Raw genomic sequence first — 23,144 nt, forward strand, 5'->3', positions numbered from 1 at the left:
TGGATCACAAAATATTATATATATATATATATATATATATATATATATATATATATATATATATATATATATATATATATATATATTTATAATTTAAATTCTAAAGTAGCTGTATAAGGTCCATCTTCAAATATAAATAAAGTCACATGGGCATCACCTTAAGGTGAGAAATGTATATGACAAGTATGTTACAAGTTGAAAGGTGCGTGTATAAAGCAGTGTAAAAAAATCATTCATTGGTAACGCTTTCTTTTACAACCCGCAAAGTACCGCGTAAGTACAGTGAAATTACAGTGTACTTTTCTGTACGTACTGTGTAAGTATAATGAACGTATGTGTAAGTATGAGGGAACAAACCGTAATGCTTGGGTAAAAAGGGGGTAACAACCAGATGTTCATCACGAAAATTACCGCGTAAGTACAGTGAAATAACGGTGTACTTTTCTGTACCTATAGTGTAAGTATAAATAACGTTTACGTAAGTATAAGGGAACAAACAGTAATGCTCGGGTAATAAGGGGGTAGCAACCAGATATTCAGCATCCGCGTAAGTACAGTGAAATAAGGTTGTACTTTTCTTTAAATTGCAAAAGAACAAACCATAATGTTTGCGTAAAAGGGGAGTAACAATAAGATATCCATCACGCAAAGAAGTATATTAAGTTTACGATGTACATTTCTTCAAGTATTGTATACATATAAAGAATTATGCAAGGATGGTGACAACCTATTGCTATCTGCAAATGTACTGTATATGCACCTGCGTGAATACATTAGTACTCTTATTCAGTGCTTGGGTTTTATATGGGGTGTTTAATGAATAAAAGGTTTACAACCTGTGAAATTATGAACCCTTATTGTATACTGTATGTATTTTAAATCTGCAATTCAATATAAAATATATTTCCATACACTACTTACCTTATGTTTACTCGTCGATCTCACCAAAGCCATCAATGTCTCCATAACTCACTATCAACAAACAACTTTGCATGACATAGGCCTACCGTCAGGGTTCAATGCAGATTAAAACAGGCTCGCATCTTTACTGCTGTTGTACAGGGGGGCTAACTGTTGCATTTCAGTAAATGTATAGCTGATGCTTTATAGAAAAATCTAGTAATTTGGTCTTCAATCAATAAAAACTGCTGCTGTAGTTTACTCTGTTCTTAGTGTTCAAGTATACACTAGTATGTTAAAGTTCAGCTTCTTCCCTCTTTGTTCCCTGTAGTTAAAGGGTAAATACAGTATTTGTTCCCCCCTTGTTCCCTGTACTTACAGGGTAAATACCACATTTGAGGGTTGTAAATTAAAGTGAAGCTTTGTTCCTCTCTTGTTACCTCCTTGTTACCTGTACTTACAGGGTAAATACCACATTTGAGGGTTGTAAATTAAAGTGAAGCTTTGTTCCTCTCTTGTTACCTCCTTGTTACCTGTACTTACAGGGTAAATACCACATTTGAGGGTTGTAAATTAAAGTGAAGCTTTGTTCCTCTCTTGTTACCTGTAGTTAAAGGGTAAATACAACATTTGTTCCCCCCTTGTTCCCTTTAGTTTACAATGTAAAATCTTGAAGGCAGTGAAATAAATATACAAACACACAATATATTTCTTCTTTACTTTGTAACCTTTATTTTAATAAATAAGCATTTTAAAAGACTTCATATTAATCAAACATTGTCCTGTCTATCATTGCCTATACTCATTCATTTTCTCTTCGGCTTTGTCCTTTTGTTAATCTGGGGTCGCCACAGTGGAATAAACCACCATCTTATCCAGCATATGTTTTACGCAGTGGATGCCCTTCCAGCTGCAACCCATCTCTGGGAAACATCCATACACACCCACTCACACGCATTCACTACGGACAATTTAGTCTACCCAATTCACCTGTACCGCATGTCTTTGGACTGTGAGGGAAACCGGAGCACCCGGAGGAAACCCACGCGAACGCAGGGAGAACTCCATGCAGAAACCTTCTTGATGTGTGGAAACAGCACTACCTACTGTGCCACCGTGTAGCCACCCAGCTGCAACCCATCACTGGGAAACATCCATACATACTCATTCACACACATACACTACGGACAATTTTACCTTACCCAATGTCACCACATATTTTTGGACTTGTTGGAGCACCCGGAGGAGACTCACGCTAACATGGGGAGAACATGCAAACTCCACACAGAAATGCCAACTGACCCAGCCGAGGCTTGAACCAGCGACCTTCTTGCTGTGAGGCGATTGTGCTACCCACTGCGCCTGCCTATACTCAAACAGCAAAATAACACATTATTTCCTTCCCCCTTTTTTTCTGGCATCTCTTGCTTGGCTTCCTCTTCTGCTCTTCTCAGCTTCCACTGAGGACTCTGATGGTGAGTGGCTGATGAAATCCCATGGGTCTTGCTGCTCTGCATTTATATAAAATATATGAACAGACAGAAAGGCTTTTAGTAAGCTATAGACATGTTTATTTTCCTGTTTAATGTGTGTGTAGTGGTTGTCCAACAATTTCACACACTAAACATTTACAGATACCATACAGACACTATACATTACTATCAAACAAAAGTACTATCATCAGATCATATGGGAGATTGTGATCATTTATAGTGATAATAATTAAAGCGCAGAGGGGAAAAGGCTTAAATAGTAGGCTACTGTGCTAAAGTCCTAGGCAAACGTTACTAGTAATTGGAGGGGGGGGGCTATTGATATATACATTTACATTTCCAAACATTAATTTTGTCATTAACTTTGCTGTAATTAACGTATAAAGGGAGAAAATCGTCTGCACAGTCAGTATGACAACAGCCACAGAGATCTGACCTGCTCATCATCCAGTCTTTCTGGAATGACATGAAGAAACTAAATCCATAGGAACTTTGGCAACATTTCTAAGATGTGCAAAGTAAACGACAGTAAACATTGGTAAATATTCGCTGCTGGCCGTTTAGATTCGGCCATGAACTAACGTTAATGTTACGCTAAAAACAAATGAAACAAAATAAATATAATCTGGTTAATGCACAATTTCTAATCGTAACAATAGCCTTATTTACTGACAACGATTTACTCACATGTGTTACATGGTGACAAGACGGAGCAATTCCAAACGTCCCAAAAGTCTGAGCAAAACCTCGTGGCGTGCTGCTGCAGTTTGATTCGGATCTTTAGAGGCTTCTTGATTCACAACTCGTTTGAATCAACGAATCAGTAGGCGCGTACCTGAAGTGATACAATATCGCGAGATGGATTCAAATGCACACGGAGCTGTCTGTTGTTCTCGCGATGTTTTGATGTCACACTGATCGGTTTGTTGAAGACGAATCGATTCAACTCTCCGTCCTCCATTCCCAGAATTTCCTGTTCACGGCAGTACAAGGACGGCAGCGCGAGGTAAATAAAACAAGTATTTTTATGACGTTATGTACATAGAAGTGTTTGTTTAGGTTTTTGTTTATATCTGATGTTTGTACCTATTTTTAACAATTACACCCTTTTCACAACACTGTTATGACGCGTTTAACGATCATCAGCATCTAAAATCCTTGAGTTTTTTATATGATTTTTTTAATAAAATAACGTTTATTTGTATTTACGTATGCATTATATAATATGATTACATGTGCGAGGTGTTTCAAACAGTGTCTATGGTCATGAGTAAATTAGAAGTTATTCTCTCTTCTTGCTGGCGTTTTCAGTTTCACACTATATTTTTATTTTTCTAATTGTCGAGACAACACCATCGTAAAGTTTTCATTTTATTTGAGCAAAGAAGATTGTAAAAAAAAATGTGTTGTACTTTCCCATTCACTGCGCTGAAATGTAAAAAGGGTCCATAACAGTACATCAACCATATTATGTTATCTTTCACTTTATTTAGGACTAATGATGGGTTAAGACATGTACTTTAATCGAAAACTAACCTTAGGGGTAGTTAACCCAAACGTTACATTTACTTACCATTTAATGAGTGACACAGAATTTAAATATGTACACTGAACTGCAAATAATCTTTACTTCAAAGTCTAAACTGCCTGCACATATATTTAAGCCTTTTCCCCTCTGCGCTTTAATTATTATCACTATAAATGATCACAATCTCCCATATGATCTGATGATAGTACTTTTGTTTGATAGTAATGTATAGTGTCTGTATGGTATCTGTAAATGTTTAGTGTGTGAAATTGTTGGACAACCACTACACACACATTAAACAGGAAAATAAACATGTCTATAGCTTACTAAAAGCCTTTCTGTCTGTTCATATATTTTATATAAATGCAGAGCAGCAAGACCCATGGGATTTCATCAGCCACTCACCATCAGAGTCCTCAGTGGAAGCTGAGAAGAGCAGAAGAGGAAGCCAAGCAAGAGATGCCAGAAAAAAAGGGGGAAGGAAATAATGTGTTATTTTGCTGTTTGAGTATAGGCAGGCGCAGTTGGTAGCACAATCGTCTCACAGCTAGAAGGTCGTTGGTTCGAGCCTCGGCTGGGTCAGTTGGCATTTCTGTGTGGAGTTTGCATGTTCTCCCCATGTTAGCGTGGGTTTCCTCCGGGTGCTCCCACAAGTCCAAAAATATGTGGTGACATTGGGTAAGGTAAAATTGTCCGTAGTGTATGTGTGTGAATGAGTATGTATGGATGTTTCCCAGCACAGCAAATTTTAGATAGTAGATTTAACTACCTTGGAGTTAAAATTAACACTGCCTCAGAGTTTATATGGGAACCACTATAAGTGTTAAAAATAACACTTTTGAAAGTGTTAACATTGTCAACACCAAGAGAGTGTTAATTAGCAAACTCTTGTTGTGTAAAATATCTGTTCAATTTCCGAAAAAATACCAGCAGCTGTGGTTGCCAGAATCTTTTTGTGAAAAACATGGAAGTTTTATATAACTCTATAAATTTACAAAAAATAACCATATTTCATGAACTAATACATTGTTCATTTTACAAAATCATAGCTTAGTGCAAAAAAAGTAAAGTCTTTAGATGCAATAATGTTTTCATGTGTGATGGCAAGTAGCAAACAGATTTTGACAGCATTAGTAACTACACAGTTACCTTTAAACAAAAGAAGATGCAGCATAACACAAATTTTCTCAGTTCATCTTGGACTTGAACAGAGACGCTATTATCCTCCACAATGGTGACACAAAAACCGTTTTGCTGTTTTTCTTTCTTTTTTTTCATTTTTAGATTTTACGGAAAAATACCAGCAGCTGTGGTTGCCAGTAATCTGCTGTTTTTCAAATTCATAAATTCAGTTTACAGAATATTTCTGTTAAAAGCACATTCAACAGTCTGTATTTTTTATCGATCTCACACTGCAAATTTTAGATTTGGTAGATCTAACTACCTTAGAGTTAAAATTAACACTCCCTCAGTGTTTATATGGGAACCACTATAAGTGTTAAAATAACATTTTTGAAAGTGTTAAAATTTTTAACACCCAGAGTGTTAATTAGCAAACTCTTATTGTGTAAAACATCTGTTAAATGTATGTCAAAATACTGGCAGCAGTGGTTGCCAGTAATCTGCTGTTTTCAACATTTTACATTCGTAAATTCAGTTTCCAGAATATTTCTGTTAAAAACAAATCCCATAGTCTGTATTTTTCATTCGAACACACGTAAGCCTTAAATTCCAGAGCAAAATCCTCACTAGTGTCCTCACTACAGAGGGCTGAACACTTAGACAGTGATGAAGTTAACGAGACAATAAAGTGTCTAATTAAAGGAGGATTGAGAATTGTTGATGAACAACTGTTAACAAGCAAAATCACTGAAGGACAGAAAAACACAAGCCAAAACCAAAGATGAAATCAACTGAGAAAAAAAAACTCTAAATAAAATAATAATCAATAAAAATAAAACAAATTACACAATAAAAAAATCTTATTTTTCAACATCTTTAAAAAAATCTCATCAAATTAAACAACTTATCATGGAGCTTCACCTATTACTGACCTTTGACTTTATTTCTGTCATGTGAACAAAAGCTCTTAATAAAATTTCCGTTGTTCATTTGAAGTCACCATGATGGAGGACAGAGTCTGCTTTAGTCAGGCTCTTCAACTTCTTACTATAAATGTCTTCTACTTTGGCTGCTGTAGATAGTGGTAATTACACTATTTACACATAAGGCATGGAAAGCCGAAAGAAAATTAAAGTGTCAATCTGAAGTGATTATTAATGATAACATAGCCTTCCTTTCCTGCTTGTTTTCTAATTTAATATCATATTAATTATGTGTGAGAAATAAATAATATACATAAATGAAACCACTGAAGCTCCAATAAAATAAAAAAAAATATTTACAATGAAAATGTTTGATCTATGGCAAAACTTATAAACATCCAGACATCAATAATTAGTCTTTGAATCTCAATGATGGTGACAAAAAAAAAAAAAAAACACTACTGAAATATCACCTCCCAAAAACAACACAAAATAAAGGAAAATAAAGAGATTGTAAGAACATAAAGCTGCATAATTTAATTATGCTGCAATGCATGCTGGGAGCTTTGTACTATGCTGGCACCCAGCATGCATTGCAGCATGAACTATGCAGCTTTTTTTTTTTTTTTTCAGCAACCACGGTTGAGGTTCAAGTCCTGATTCTTGATGCCTGTGTGTTATAATGAGTAAGCTGGAGCTTGAATGTTTAGTGCATGACACTCTAATTATTAATTGCATCCCAATTGTTTGTTGAATTTTCTTTAAGAGCTGCAAACTGTCAGTAGTATTGTCCCATGCAGCTTTAATACACCTATATTTGCATATTATTATGAATCAACTTAATAAACACCTGAAATTAAATCTATAACAATTAAGCATAAACAATGTAGTTTCTCTTGACCTTTCTTGCTATAACTGATGAGTATTAGAAACACGGCTATAGCAGTCAGAGAAACACTATGAAGTAAGCGTAAAGCTTCAAGAGCTCAAATAAGCAGCCTCTGATCTCCATGATGGTGAGGTCAAATGAAATATTTTTAATAATAAAAATATAACCTCTGTTCATTGTCAAATATTCTTACAGAAATTAAGTCAAACTGTAATCAGTGAAGCTGCTTATGCTATTATTTAATGGAGTTGTTTAATTCTCTGTTTTAATTCAGTTGGTTTGGTGTGAGGCTGTGTCTGTAGTTTTATTTCTTCCTTCAATTTCTTATTCCTTCAGTGATTGTGCTTGTTAACAGCAGGTGTTCAACAGCAGGTGTCTGAATTCACTTATTTGTGGTCATTCACTCTGTCTAGTGGACTAAACTAATTGATCAATTTAAGGGCCAGGTGAATGAGGGTGTGGCGAGATTTCAGACACTCTGATTAGTTTTTCAAATACAAGGGTTTTCTTCTTATATGTTACTCTGTGTGACAAGGAGGCAAATCAACTTCTAACGCTGAGAGGGTTATTTTACCTTTATCTAACTCTAGAATTTTAACACTTTACTCTGAATTACCACAACACTTGAAATTTAACACCAATGAATTTGCTGTGAGTGATGGGTTGCAGCTGGGTGGCTACACGGTGGCACAGTAGGTAGTGCTGTTTCCACACATCAAGAAGGTTTCTGCATGGAGTTCTCCCTGCGTTCGCGTGGGTTTCCTCCGGGTGCTCCGGTTTCCCTCACAGTCCAAAGACATGCGGTACAGGTGAATTGGGTAGACTAAATTGTCCGTAGTGAATGCGTGTGAGTGGGTGTGTATGGATGTTTCCCAGAGATGGGTTGCAGCTGGAAGGGCATCCACTGCGTAAAACATATGCTGGATAAGATGGTGGTTTATTCCACTGTGGCGACCCCAGATTAACAAAAGGACAAAGCCGAAGAGAAAATGAATGAGTATAGGCAATGATAGACAAGACAATGTTTGATTAATATGAAGTCTTTTAAAATGCTTATTTATTAAAATAAAGGTTACAAAGTAAAGAAGAAATATATTGTGTGTTTGTATATTTATTTCACTGCCTTCAAGATTTTACATTGTAAACTAAAGGGAACAAGGGGGGAACAAATGTTGTATTTACCCTTTAACTACAGGTAACAAGAGAGGAACAAAGCTTCACTTTAATTTACAACCCTCAAATGTGGTATTTACCCTGTAAGTACAGGTAACAAGGAGGTAACAAGAGAGGAACAAAGCTTCACTTTAATTTACAACCCTCAAATGTGGTATTTACCCTGTAAGTACAGGTAACAAGGAGGTAACAAGAGAGGAACAATGCTTCACTTTAATTTACAACCCTCAAATGTGGTATTTACCCTGTAAGTACAGGTAACAAGAGAGGAACAATGCTTCACTTTAATTTACAACCCTCAAATTTGGTATTTACCCTGTAAGTACAGGGAACAAGGAGGTAACAAGAGAGGAACAAGGCTTCACTTTAATTTACAACCCTCAAATGTGGTATTTACCCTGTAAGTACAGGGAACAAGGGAGGAACAAAGCTTCACTTTAATTTACAACCCTCAAATGTGGTATTTACCCTGTAAGTACGGGGAACAAGGAGGTAACAAGAGAGGAACAAAGCTTCACTTTAATTTACAACCCTCAAATGTGGTATTTACCCTGTAAGTACAGGTAACAAGGGAGAAACAAAGCTTCACTTTAATTTACAACCCTCAAATGTGGTATTTATCCTGTAAGTACAGGGAACAAGGAGGGAACAAATACTGTATTTACCCTTTAACTACAGGGAACAAAGAGGGAAGAAGCTGAACTTTAACATACTAGTGTATACTTGAACACTAAGAACAGAGTAAACTACAGAAGCAGTTTTTATTGATTGAAGACCAAATTACTAGATTTTTCTATAAAGCATCAGCTATACATTTACTGAAATGCAACAGTTAGCCCCCCTGTACAACAGCAGTAAAGATGCGAGCCTGTTTTAATCTGCATTGAACCCTGACGGTAGGCCTATGTCATGCAAAGTTGTTTGTTGATAGTGAGTTATGGAGACATTGATGGCTTTGGTGAGATCGACGAGTAAACATAAGGTAAGTAGTGTATGGAAATATATTTTATATTGAATTGCAGATTTAAAATACATACATTATACAATAAGGGTTCATAATTTCACAGGTTGTAAACCTTTTATTCATTAAACACCCCATATAAAACCCAAGCACTGAATAAGAGTACTAATGTATTCACGCAGGTGCATATACAGTACATTTGCAGATAGCAATAGGTTGTCACCATCCTTGCATAATTCTTTATATGTATACAATACTTGAAGAAATGTACATCGTAAACTTAATATACTTCTTTGCGTGATGGATATCTTATTGTTACTCCCCTTTTACGCAAACATTATGGTTTGTTCTTTTGCAATTTAAAGAAAAGTACAACCTTATTTCACTGTACTTACGCGGATGCTGAATATCTGGTTGCTACCCCCTTATTACCCGAGCATTACTGTTTGTTCCCTTATACTTACGTAAACGTTATTTATACTTACACTATAGGTACAGAAAAGTACACCGTTATTTCACTGTACTTACGCGGTAATTTTCGTGATGAACATCTGGTTGTTACCCCCTTTTTACCCAAGCATTACGGTTTGTTCCCTCATACCTACACATACGTTCATTATACTTACACAGTACGTACAGAAAAGTACACTGTAATTTCACTGTACTTACGCGGTACTTTGCGGGTTGTAAAAGAAAGCGTTACCCATTCATTTTATTTCAGGAAATTAAGAAATTAACAGACCAAAATATTTGATTAAACAGTTTTTTGACAAATTATATTTCTAAGCACTCTTCCATCTCTTTTGTCTGCCTGGGTCACTGAGATTTCATCTGGGATAGCCTCTGTAGGTAGGGTGTCATCGTATAAGGCAGAAAAGGGTATATTTTGTCCTCCAGCAAGTAACAATGTAGTGCCTAGTAATGATTCTATTGTATAATACAAATATAATAAAAATAAACATTGTGTAAAGCAACATTTGCTTTATGTTTTTTTTTTTTTTTTTTTTTTTACTATATTTGTGTCATACACTTGAATCATTACATCCTAAAAATCAGCCATTTAGCCTTAACATATAGTGATGAGGTGGGGTAATCACATATGTGCTGGTAGGATGTAATGAGCAGTAATGAGTTCAATAGTTGAAACACCAAAAGATTGAGGACAGAAAATTAAGTTGTACCTGCACATTTATACTATGGACAGATTTCATATTATCAGTGTCCTTTAGTGACTGATGGAGCTTTAAAATTGGCTGCAAATGCACACAAGCATTTGGAAACCCTGAAAAAAATATTATATTAAAAAATGTAGGTGTATGTGCATGAATGTATACATATGAACGATGTCTTGCATCTTAAATTATAGGTATATTTTCCTACTAGATTTGAACTCGCTCCGCTGCGAGCTTCGTTGATCATTAACGACGCACTGTCCACTACACTACTGCCATGCTCTGAATCAATTGTGTAATGATACACAGTGATTTATGACCAAGGAACTGTACAAAAGTGTAAAAAACAGTTCAGTGCTAGGCATACTGTACAGGTGGACACACTGTAAAAAATTGCTGTTAAAAAACGGTCAGATTCTACAGTAAAATAATGTTTTTTCACTAAAACAGTAATATTCTGTTAAAAACAGTGCTTTCTGGGTAACATTTTTGTTTTCGAGAAAGTAACCAACTGCAGAAAACTGTGAGCTAACAGACTTCAGATTCGATGTTTTGAAGTCTGTGTTTGAAATCACACTTTGTGCCCTTGTTCACTATTCCATCAACTAGTTCACCAATATAGTTCACCTGACAGAGTTAATGAACACTAATGAGTGAATTCAGACACTGATGAACACCTGCTGTTAATAATCACAATTACTGAAGGAAAGAGAAACAAGAAACACAAACAGTGACTTGAGTTACAACATAAAATAAAATAAAATAAAACAGCTTCAGTCTCAGCAGAGGATCATTAAACAACTCCACAAACAACAGCAGACACACACTTATTACTGACTGATTTGACTTCCATACTATTCTCATTGAGATCCAACAGAAATTAAGGTGTTTTTTGTGTCACCGTAATGGAGTGAGGGGCTGATTTAGTTGGGCTCTTCACCCTTGGACTTCTTTAATTAGACTTTCCAATTGCTGTAATACAGAGTTTACAAAACGTTTGAACTATAGCAATAAAGTTGGGAAGTCAATAAATGGAGAAATCTATTTGTCTGAAATTAGTTCAGATAAATGTTTTATTGTAAATCTGGAAAAAGGGCCTCATGCAATAGATTTTATGCTTAGTTGCAGGTATTAATTTAATTAATGACAATTGGAAACAGAAAAGATACCTCCGTAATTACTTAAAAGTTAAGAAATAACATACAAAAACAGTTCAGTTATGACAAATACACACTCAGACCTCATGAATCTGACCTTGTATCTCAATAATGGTAACATCTCAAATGTTTTATGCTGCAATGCATGCTGGGAGTGGCACGGTACAAATATCCCAGCATGCATTGCGGTATAAATAAATGTTGTTTAATGGTCTAACAGTTTTCTTTATTTGTGTTTGATTCTGCTGTTGTTTATGTTTAGACTTTCAGTTGCCTGTTTGTGAGTTAAACTGTTAATTTTGTTAAATTTGTTTTCACCATTATTGAGGTTCATATGCTGATTATTGATGTCTCTTTGAGTGCAATTTACACCATAGAGCAGTGTTATTGTCCAAGATATTCTTAAAAACTTCCAGAAATCATTGCCATATATATACATATAATGTAAAACAATAGATTTAACATTGAATAGGAGCAGTAAATTTTATTATACGAAATAAGAACAGACTCTGCCATTTAATAGCAACATGAACATCACCAGATCTTATTTAAGTTTTTGGCTGGCTTGCCACAACAAAGGAGCTTTTCAAACAAAGTTCTTAACAATTGCAGCAGCCACGATATATAAATGTTAAATATGACAGGGCTAAGAGCCCAACTAAAGCAAACTCTGTTCTCCATGATGGTGACATAAAACTTTAACTTTTTTTCTCAAGAAGAACTTTAGTAGATGTTATACAAAAATACATGTATTAAGTAATAAGTGTAGCTGGTGATGATGTTTGTAGAGTTGTTTAATCATCCGCTGATCATTTAAATGATTTAATCATTTGTTGTTCTTCAGGTTATTTCATTATAAAGCTGTGACTAAAGTTTTGTATGTTCTGTTCTTGTTTTTTCCCTTCAGTATTTCTTCATTTGTTCATTGTTAATCCTCAATTATCATTTAATTAGTCAGTTAATTAATGAATTTACTTCAGCTTTGCTCCATGTTTCTTGAACACTCAGTAGTGTGGACACTTCAATTAAAACTGAAGTATATGCTCCGGGGTTTAAAGGGTTAAAGGTGTGAGAGGTAAAAACACAGTGTAAAAATGTATTTTAACAGTAATATACTGTTAATTTACACAACGGAAGTAGACTGTTAAAAAACAGTATATTGCTGGCAACCACAGCTGCCAGTAGATTACTGTTAAATCAAGGAAAAAACAGTATTTTACTGTAAAACCTGAAGCTAATTTCTTCTGTCTGTCACCGTTGTGGAGGAGAGTAGAGCCAGTGTATGACTTAAAGATGAACAATGAACTGCTGATGTTATTCTGCATGTTTCTCTATTAAAAGATAGCGGCTGTTTAGTTGCTGATGCAGTCAGAATCTCTCTGGTGATTCCAGATTTACATGTATGTGTGCTGTTGTGAAAAATAAGACATTAGAGTTAAACCGAACTTTTCTAATTAACTAAAATAAGTTATTATTATAAGTATGCTTCTAAGCATATATAGCACATTACTTCATAAACTCATTCAACAGTTGACCAAGTTGAGGCAGTTGCTTTCAGTGAGCAAAATGAGTTCACATGAGTATTGTGTAAATCAATGTAGTCCATGTATTTTTACAGCAACATACTGTAAAATAACAGTATATTGCTGGCAACTGCAGCTGCCAGTATTTTACTGTTTTTTAACGGGACAATTTTTAACAGTGCATACTGCCACATTGTACAGTTGCCTAAAATGGCCTGACGCGAATACAAAGAGCTGCACTGAATGTTTTTTATGGTAAGCGCAGACCCGCGGTTTGTCACATTTGATTATAAAAAGGTTTGTTAAATACATTGACATTATAAATTTGGTTATGAAAAAAAACTATGCACTTATAACCCTCTCACAACGAAAAAACTTGTATCTGTGCTTCCACATCCATAAATATTCCCATCAAAAGAGCACGCAATGCTCAGTAAACTCTCTGAAACAGACAAACTCTGGAACATAGCAACTTACTCTCTGAACATAACCTGCTCCGGAGCAGGTTATCTTCAGAGAGTAAGTTGTTATGGCTACTTAACATACCCAGAAGTTACCTCCGATATTGGAACCAAAGCTGAGGTTATCTACCTACTTGCTCTCAAACTTACCCGGGTATGTCACATAACCTGCTTTCTGGAACAGCCCCCAGGTGAGAGAGGTTTTGACAACACAATTAACCTTATCAGACTTATTATCACTTTGTGTTAGTGTATTTCATTCATGTCATTGTTAAGGAAATGTATTCACTGAAATGAACTGGAAGAATAATATTATCTTTATGGTTTTCTAACCTATTCACAATTTCAGTTTAAACAACAAATACAAAATACTTTCTCAAGCTTGAATGCAGCACTCCACCCTTTGAACTTAATGTTTTGTTTAGATATTTAGTTAGATAGCCACTTCATGATTATGTCAACTAATGGTGTTTGCAGAGCAGCAAGGTCCTACCAGGGAGTTCTGGGTAAGTTTTTCACAGAGTGTTCAGACCTGGTTTCATATGTCAAGTCAATATCTGTATCACATGGAAAAGCGGTGACTTCATTGCACACTAAAGATTTAGATCTAAAGCAGTTACGTGTATTCATCCATAACAGACTTCAATGACATTCGGAATTAGTCTTTGTTGACATTTCAAAACAAAAAACAGCTCTCTTATTTGTTGATTCAGGAACAGGACTTTGACATGACGGTGTAAGCAATATTTTTCTGTCTCGATAGTCTGTGCAAAGATATTTGTTATTTTTTCTTATCACTGTGCTTGTGCAAACATTCACTCGCTGACTAAAAATAACAGAACCTTGTGCAGATTTTGCTGTAAAGGATGTAGAATTGTTTTAACATAGTAATAAAATTAAAAAATAAAACAATGTCACCCACAGTCAACTGGCTGCAGGCCACAATAAAGATGTATCAATTGCATAATGTATTACCATGTGCAAATATATTACAGATGTGGGTTATTTTCCTATGTGAGTTTCTTATTTCTCTCTCTCTCCCTTTCTCCCTGTGTGTGTTTGTGTGTGGTCCTGGCATTAATCATGTCATGAGAACTAGTGACAAAGCCAGCAAAATTTGAACTTGTGGGGTAATTTATTTGGTCTTCATGAAAAAAAAAATAATAAAAAAAAAGAAATATATATATAATTGAGTAAATAATATGCTATCTATTCAGTATAAAAATCATAAAGTCGATAGGAAGTCCCCGTAAAGATAGATTCAAGTGTGTGTGTGTGTGTGTGTGTGTGTGGCAGCTGTGCTGTCACTCAGCGAAACTCATCACATTCGTAACTCACACTGGCCTTTGCCCTCTGACAGGATCTAAATTTGCTGTGCTAAGCAGAAATGTAACCTAATTACAAGATCACTAAAACACAACTTGAGCACAGTCCTCTAAGCACCTGTAACCCCACCAAGACTCAGATCTTCTGTCAGACCCCCTAGTTTGCAACACAAAACACAAGCAAACACCGTCCTTGGTAAATATGAACAAAACTGTAAATAAAGTCTTTATTGTTTAAACTGTTGATCTTTTGCTAGGTTTATTAAAGGGATAGTTCACTCACTTTCCTTCAGCTTAGTCCCTGACAATAAGCGGGAATAAACAAGCAATTACTCTGGTATTAGTTTTTTTCTTTGTACAGTATTTTCTGTCCAAGTCAGCCATTCTGTCCAAGGGCCATTCTACAGCTTGATTTTCTTTCTCTAAAACCATCATAAGTTTCCTTGGCTGTGTTTTGGACAATTGTCTTGCTGAAATGTCCACTCTGGTTTCATCATCATCATCCTGGTAATGTAAATGTTGGATGTAATGTAAATGTAATGTAAATTATTAATTTACAACGACAAAAGGCAGTTGCTGATATTTACTGAGAGATTTTTAGCTGCTGTCTGGGCTTCAGTGCCTTTCTATAAATATCCTTCTTTATGTGTTCATTACTTTTTCCCTCTGTCACATTCTTTATTACAGATCATTTAATTTATAAACTAATTAGTTTTGTTTTCTTTGCATATGTGGATTTATTTGGTTGTTATAAACATTCTAGTCTAACCCTATTTAATGATTGATGCTTACCTAATAGTGCCACAGCAGACCCAGAGTTTGGCTGAGTATATTAATCTGTGCTACAACCCAACTGTTTAAATCTACAGGGACTTGTAAAATAAACCTGTTATGCAGTTAAAATGATATTATACATTCACTGAGTGATTCTGTCACTGTTTAATCCTGTGCATGAATATATGATATAGTTAATGCCACATGCACTGTAATGTGTTCTATCTTCATAGTTATTTGAAATAAACAGCAAAATGTTTTTAAGAGTTATGCCTGTTTCACACTGCAAGCGAAAGCAGTGCGTGAGCAGAGCGTGCACGGCGCGTATGTCAAGCAGAACCAGCATGCAGGCGTTTGCCTTTCACACCAGCTGCGTCTACAGCCCACAGCTCTTCGGCAGCTGCTGCAGAGATCAAACAATCTCTGTCTATTCTATCTAGTTAACTAGTTATGTCTCTCCATATACAAATACATGTTTTAAACTTTTCATCTGCACCAAGGCCCGCAGTAACTTCCTCATATGCTGTTTCCTTAACCTGCAAATTTTTATTTTCCAAATTTATTGATCAAACAGTACTGTATGCTTCTCAAGCTCTATGAGGAGTGTCTACAGTCAGAAGACAATCGCCTGTAATATCATGTCATTTGGTTATTGATTGTCAGGTTGCTGTAGGCCTATAGTTACAATAATATTTATACAATATAGTTAAAATTATATTTATACATGATCAAACCAGTGTTACTTTCTCCGCTTCAGTAATGTCCAGCTGCAGAATAACAGCTCGTTAAGTCATGCTCGTGCAAAGGATGAGATAGACAAAAGTAATCAATGCATGACCTTCTTTTACTTATTTTCGCGTTGTCAGGTTCACTGTGCAAACAGCTCCCAGGCAGGCACGTGCACACATAGGGCTCAACCTGTGCAGTGCACATGCCCTTTTTAGTCTTGGATAGAAAGTGCCCTTCCAAAATGATCAAAAGTGCCCCCGCGACGCGGCACACCTTCGGTCCCGCCCTTTAGTAGGCGCGCGACAACACCGCTCTTGAGTACGCGCGCGACAACACAGCTGATCAGTACGCGCGCGATAACACCGCTCTTCAGTACGCGCGCATCCACTCTGCAGATCTGCACCAATCACACCTGGTTTTGTAGCTCGGGCCAAAAAAAATTTAAATATAAAATTTAATTTTAAATAAATTTGTTGCAGCTTTTAATAGTTAAAGTTCATTTGATTGACTATATAAACCAGCTGATATTATTAACGCATTTGTTGGGTAAAATTGCTACTTTTTTTTGTCATTCAGTGTGTTTTGGTCATTATCAATGCACTGTGACTTTATTTAAGCGTGAGCCGAGCGGCAAAAATAGACCCAACACACGAAACTATCGCTGCACTGCTGCTTCAGCGACGCTCACGCCTTGCCCTGACGTGCTGCTGCTGCGTGCACTATAAAAGCTTTAATCTGTTAACATGGACGCCGAAAAAACACACGCTTCTAACGCTCTGCTCACTAGCCGCTTACTCTTGCGGTGTGAAAAACGCGTTACATTTTTGCTGAAGGAAACACCTGTGTTGATGAGGGAAGCGCAGAGGAAACAGTAGATGGGAAAACCCGATTGCTCCTCCATGACCCATTGGGGTACATGTGATATAAGTGTTTCCATAGCAAAGAACTGCAAATATGCAGATATTATAACAATCTATCGATAAACACACACCTTCTTCTCTCGCTTTGCACTGCTGTGGTTTAATTAAATTAAAAATTTGTTGAAAACGGAGCAGCGGGAGTCTAACAAAATTAGGCAAGCCAAAAAAAAAAAAACTTGATACACTCTATATGCACACATGATACTTTCCATACCAGGGGTCACCAACCTTGGTCCTTGAGAGCTACCTTCCTGTAGATTTTAGTTGCAACTCTGACCAAACACACCTGTTTGTATTTATTAAGTACTGCTTTAGGTACTATTAATTGGTTCAGGTGTGTTTGATCAGGGTTGGGACTGAATTCTGCAGGAAGGTAGCTCTCCAGGACCAAGGTTGGTGACCCCTGGTATGGAAAGTATCATGTGTGCATATAGAGTGTATCAAGTTTTTTTTTTTTTCCATACAGATGCACGCATGATGCACCCTATAAATGCACACATGACACATTCTATAGATATACACACACATGAGACACTCCATACATATACACACGATACACATATGTCAGGGTCTGGAATAGATCTCTGGCGTGAGAGGTTCAAGAGTTAGCTGACACTTACCTGATTATCCATCAAAATCTTGTTTGGCATGCTGTCCCGGGAGAGAGCCCTTAGCTGAAAGGATCCTCTGGGCCAGGGCTCCCTCCCATTTGTAGAGCGAGAGGAAAGCTTGAGCTCAGGTGGAACTCAAAAACTCCCTGGTTGCAGTAGCTAAGGGAACACTTGAGAAGAAGGGAGCTAGACAAGTGCCTGATTTGCTAAGTCTGTTATGCATTAGTATATCTTTGGATGGTGGGAGGAAACTAGAAAAGCTAGAGGGGAAACCCACGCGGACACAGGGAAAATATACAAACTCCTGACAGAAACACACACTGGCCTGGCGGGGACCAGGGCCGGCAGTGTTTTTGCTATGGGGCTAACAGTGCTAATTACTGGGCCGCCGTGCCGCCCGATCAATGGTAAAGGAGAATGGGGAGGAGGGGGGGTTTCTTCCAGATGAAGAGAAATGTGGACTGAAGACTGTGGTTATTTATGCTAACTTAGGAATCATATGATTGGTATAATATGAGACCGTCTGTGATAAGCTGTGATCCTCTCGAAATTAGTTTATAAAAAAAACTTCACTTAGTCACTTAACCACTGAGCCACTGGAAGTTGATGAATCTGAAGGCACATATGATTCATTCTATACATCAACACCCACACTCTATACATATGCACACATGATACACTCCATACATATGCACACAAGATACACCCCATACAAATACATTCTATACATATACACATTATACATTCACATACGATCCATACATTTGCAAACATGATAAACTCCATATATATATGCACACATGATGCACTTTATACCAATACTCACATGATACATTCTATACATATGCACACATAATATATTCTATACATATATACACACACATGTCACACTCCTGTCAGGGTCTGCAATCGAACATGGGTCTCTGGAGTGAGAGGAGAGTCACTTAACCACTAAGCTACAAGAAGTTGATAAATTACACATGATGCACATACACATTCCATACATAGGCACACATGATACACCTTATACATATACACACATGATACACTATACAAATATACTGATATTACACTCTATACATATACACACACAAGATACACTCTATAAATATACACACATGATACACACTATACATACACACACACAAGATACACTCTATAAATATACACACATGTTACACGGTATACAAATACACACGTAATACACTTTAAACATATACACATGATACATTCATTTTCTTTTCGGCTTAGTCCCTTTATAAACTCATAAAACACTCTATACATATTCACACAATACAATCCATACAGGATACACTCTGTACATACACACACACGATACACTCTATACATATACACACATGATACACCTTATACATGTACACAAGATACACTCAATATACACACACACACACGATACACTCTATACATATGCACACATGATACACTCTATACATATACATTCATGATGCACCCTATACATATACATAAATGATACACTCTACATATACACACGCGATACATTCTATACATATATACAGATGATACACCCTATGCACATACATGATACTCTATACATATGCACACATGATACAGTCTATACACATACTTATGATACACTCTATACATATATACTCATAATACACTCTATACACACAGCAAATTCATTGGTGTTAAATTTCAAGTGTTGTGGTAATTCAGAGTAAAGTGTTAAAATTCTAGAGTTAGATAAAGGTAAAATAACCCTCTCGGCGTTAGAAGCTGATTTGCCTCCTTGTCATACAGAGTAACATGTATCTACCTTTGTAGAAAACCTTTGTATTTGAGAAACTAATTAGAGTGTTTGAAATCTCACCACACCCTCATTCACCTGGCCCTTAAATTGGTCAATTAGTTTAGTCCACTAGACAGAGGGAATGACCACAAATAAGTGAATTCAGACACCTGCTGTTGAACACCTGCTGTTAACAAGCACAATCACTGAAGGAATAAGAAATTGAAGGAAGAAATAAAACTACAGACACAGCCTCACACCAAACCAGCTGAATTAAAACAGAGGATTAAACAACTCCATTAAATAATAGTATAAGCAGCTTCACTGATACAGTTTGACTTCATTTCTGTAAGAATATTTTTTTTATAAGAAATATTTCATTTGACCTCACCATCATAGAGATCAGAGGCTGCTTATTTGAGCTCTTGAAGCTTTGCTCTTATATCATAATGTTTCTCTGACAGTTATAGCTTTGTTTCTACAACTCATTAGCTATAGCAAGAGAGATCAAGAGAAACTATACTGTTTAAGCTTAATAGTTATAGACTTAATTTCAGGTGTTTATTAAGTTGATTCTTAAAGATATGAAAATATAGTTGAATTAAAGCTGCGTGGGACAAAACTACTGGTAGTCTGCTGCTTTTCATAGAAAAATCAACAAACAATTAGCATGCAATTAATAATCATAGTGTTATGCACTAAACATTCAAGCTCCAGCATGCTCATTATGACACACAGGCATCAAGAATCAGGACATGAACCTCAACCGTGGTTGCTAAAAAAAAAAAAAGCTGCATAGTTCATGCTGCAATGCATGCTGGGTGCCAGCATAGTACAAAGCTCCCAGCATGCATTGCAGCATGAATAAATTATGCAGCTTTATGTTCTTACAATCTCTTTCTTTTCCTTTATTTTGTGTTGTTTTTGGGAGGTGATAGTTCAGTAGTGTTTTTTTTTTATTGATTTTTATTAGTCACCATCATTGAGATTCAAAGACTAATTATTGATGTCTGGGTGTTTTTGAGTTCTGCCATAGATCAAACATTCTCATTGTAAATATTGTTTTTATTTTATTGGAGCTTCAGTGGTTTCATTTATGTTTATTATTTATTTCTCACACATAACTAATATGACATTGAATTAGAAAACAAGCAGGAAAGGATGGTTATGTTATCATTAATAATCTCTTCAAACAGACACTTTAATATTTTTTCAGCTTTCCATGCTATATGTACAAGTAGTGTAATTAACACTATTTATAGCAGCCAAAATAAAAGACGTTTACAGCAAGAAGTTGAAGAACCTGACTAAAGCAGACTCTGTCCTCCATCATGGTGACTTTAAATGAACAACAGAAATTTCATTAAGAGCTTTTGTTCACATGACAGAAATTAAGTCAAATGTCAGAAATAGGTGAAGCTCCATGATAAGTTGTTTAATTTGATGAGTTTTTTTTAAAGATGTTGAAAAATAACATTTTTTATTGTGTAATTTGTTTTATTTTTATTGATTATTATTTTATTTAGAGTTTTTTTTTTCTCAGTTGATTTCATCTTTGGTTTTGGCTTGTGTTGGCTTCAGTGATTCTGCTTGTTAACAGTTGTTCATCAATAATTCTCAATCCTCCTTTAATTAGACACTTAATTGTCTCATTAACTTCATCACTGTCTGAGTGTTCAGCCCTCTGTAGTGAGGACACTAGTGAGGATTTTGCTCTGGAATTTAAGGCTTACGTGTGTTCGAATGAAAAATACAGACAATGGGATTTGTTTTTAACAGAAATATTCTGGAAACTGAATTTACGAATCTAAAATGTTGAAAACAGCAGATTACTGGCAACCACTGCTGCCAGTATTTTGACATACATTTAACAGATATTTTACGCAATAAGAGTTTGCTAATTAACACTCTGGGTGTTAAAAATTTTAACACTTTCAAAAATGTTATTTTAACACTTATAGTGGTTCCCATATAAACACTGAGGGAGTGTTAATTTTAACTCTAAGGTAGTTAAATCTACCAAATCTAAAATTTGCAGTGTGAGATCGATAAAACAAACAGACTGTTGAATGTGCTTTTAACAGAAATATTCTGTAAACTGAATTTATGAATGTTAAAAACAGCAGATTACTGGCAACCACAGCTGCTGGTATTTTTCCGTAAAATCTAAAAATGAAAAAAAAGAAAGAAAAACAGCAAAACGGTTTTTGTGTCACCATTGTGGAGGATAATAGCGTCTCTGTTCAAGTCCAAGATGAACTGAGAAAATTTGATGTTATGCTGCATCTTCTTTTGTTTAAAGGTAACTGTGTAGTTACTAATGCAGTCAAAATCTGTTTGCTACTAGCAATCACACATGAAAACATTATTGCATCTAAAGACTTTACATTTTTGTGCGCTAAGCTATGATTTTGTAAAATAAACAATGTGTTAGTTCATGAAATATGGTTATTTTTTGTAAATTTATACAGTTATATAAAACTTCCATGCTTTTCATAGAAAGATTCTGGCAACCACAGCTGCTGGTATTTTTTCGGAAATTTAACAGATATTTTACACAATAAGAGTTTGGTAATTAACACTCTCTTGGTGTTGACAATGTTAACACTTTCAAAAGTGTTATTTTTAACACTTATAGTGGTTCCCATATAAACTCTGAGGGAGTGTTAATTTTAACTCCAAGGTAGTTAAATCTACTATCTAAAATTTGCAGTGCATAAACTCACATGATACACTCTATACATATACACACGATACACTCTATACATGTACACACATGATACACTCTCTATACATACACACATACTCATAATACACTCTATACATATACTCATACATGACACGCTCTATACATATATGCTCATGATACACTCTATACATATACTCACAGGATAAACTCTAAACTTATACATGTTACTCGCACACACTCCATACATATACACACATGATACACTCTATACACATACACACACGATATGCTCTATACATATATGGTCATGATACACTCTATAAAAGTACTCACATGACATACTCTACACATATACACATGATACCTTCACACACACACCATACATATACACACATGATACCTTCAATACATATAGACACTTAATATACATATGCACACAATACACTCCATAAATATACACACAAGATAGACTCTTTACAAATGCACACACAATACTCCCTATACATATACACACATGATACACTCTACATATATACACACATGATACACTTTACATATATACACACATGGTACACTTTACATATGCACACATGACACACCCTATACATATACACACATGATACACTCTATATACACACACTCTATATACACTTTACGTATGCACACATGACAAACTCTATACACATGCATACATGATACACTCTATACACATATACATAAACTCACATAATACCCTCTATACATTAACACCCACACTCTATACATATGCACACACCATACAGTCCATTGCATTCCATACATATGCAACCATGATACATTCAATACACTACAAATACTCACATGATACACACTATACATACGCACACATGATACCCTCTATACATTAACACCCACACTCTATACATATGCACACGATACACTCCGTACATATGCTGACCCCTACATATGCAGACATGATACACTTCAAACATATACCAATGATACATTCACACATACTCCTGACATATACACACATGATACCTT

At 35.7% G+C, this 23,144-nt stretch overlaps 1 long non-coding RNA gene across 1 annotated transcript in view; it reads left to right on the forward strand.

Annotated features, from left to right (window-relative positions):
* LOC147844337 (uncharacterized) overlaps positions 1-23,144 on the forward strand; it is a 528,347-nt gene that overhangs the window by 14,570 nt on the left and 490,633 nt on the right. The window contains exon 2 of the long non-coding RNA XR_015491673.1: positions 12,046-13,019. This is a non-coding gene — a long non-coding RNA (uncharacterized LOC147844337). The remainder of the gene's footprint in view (positions 1-12,045; positions 13,020-23,144) is intronic.

This window comes from Danio rerio, chromosome 5, assembly GCF_052040795.2.
Source record: "Danio rerio strain M-AB ecotype USA chromosome 5, GRCz13ab, whole genome shotgun sequence".
Classification (NCBI taxonomy): Eukaryota; Metazoa; Chordata; class Actinopteri; order Cypriniformes; family Danionidae; genus Danio; species Danio rerio.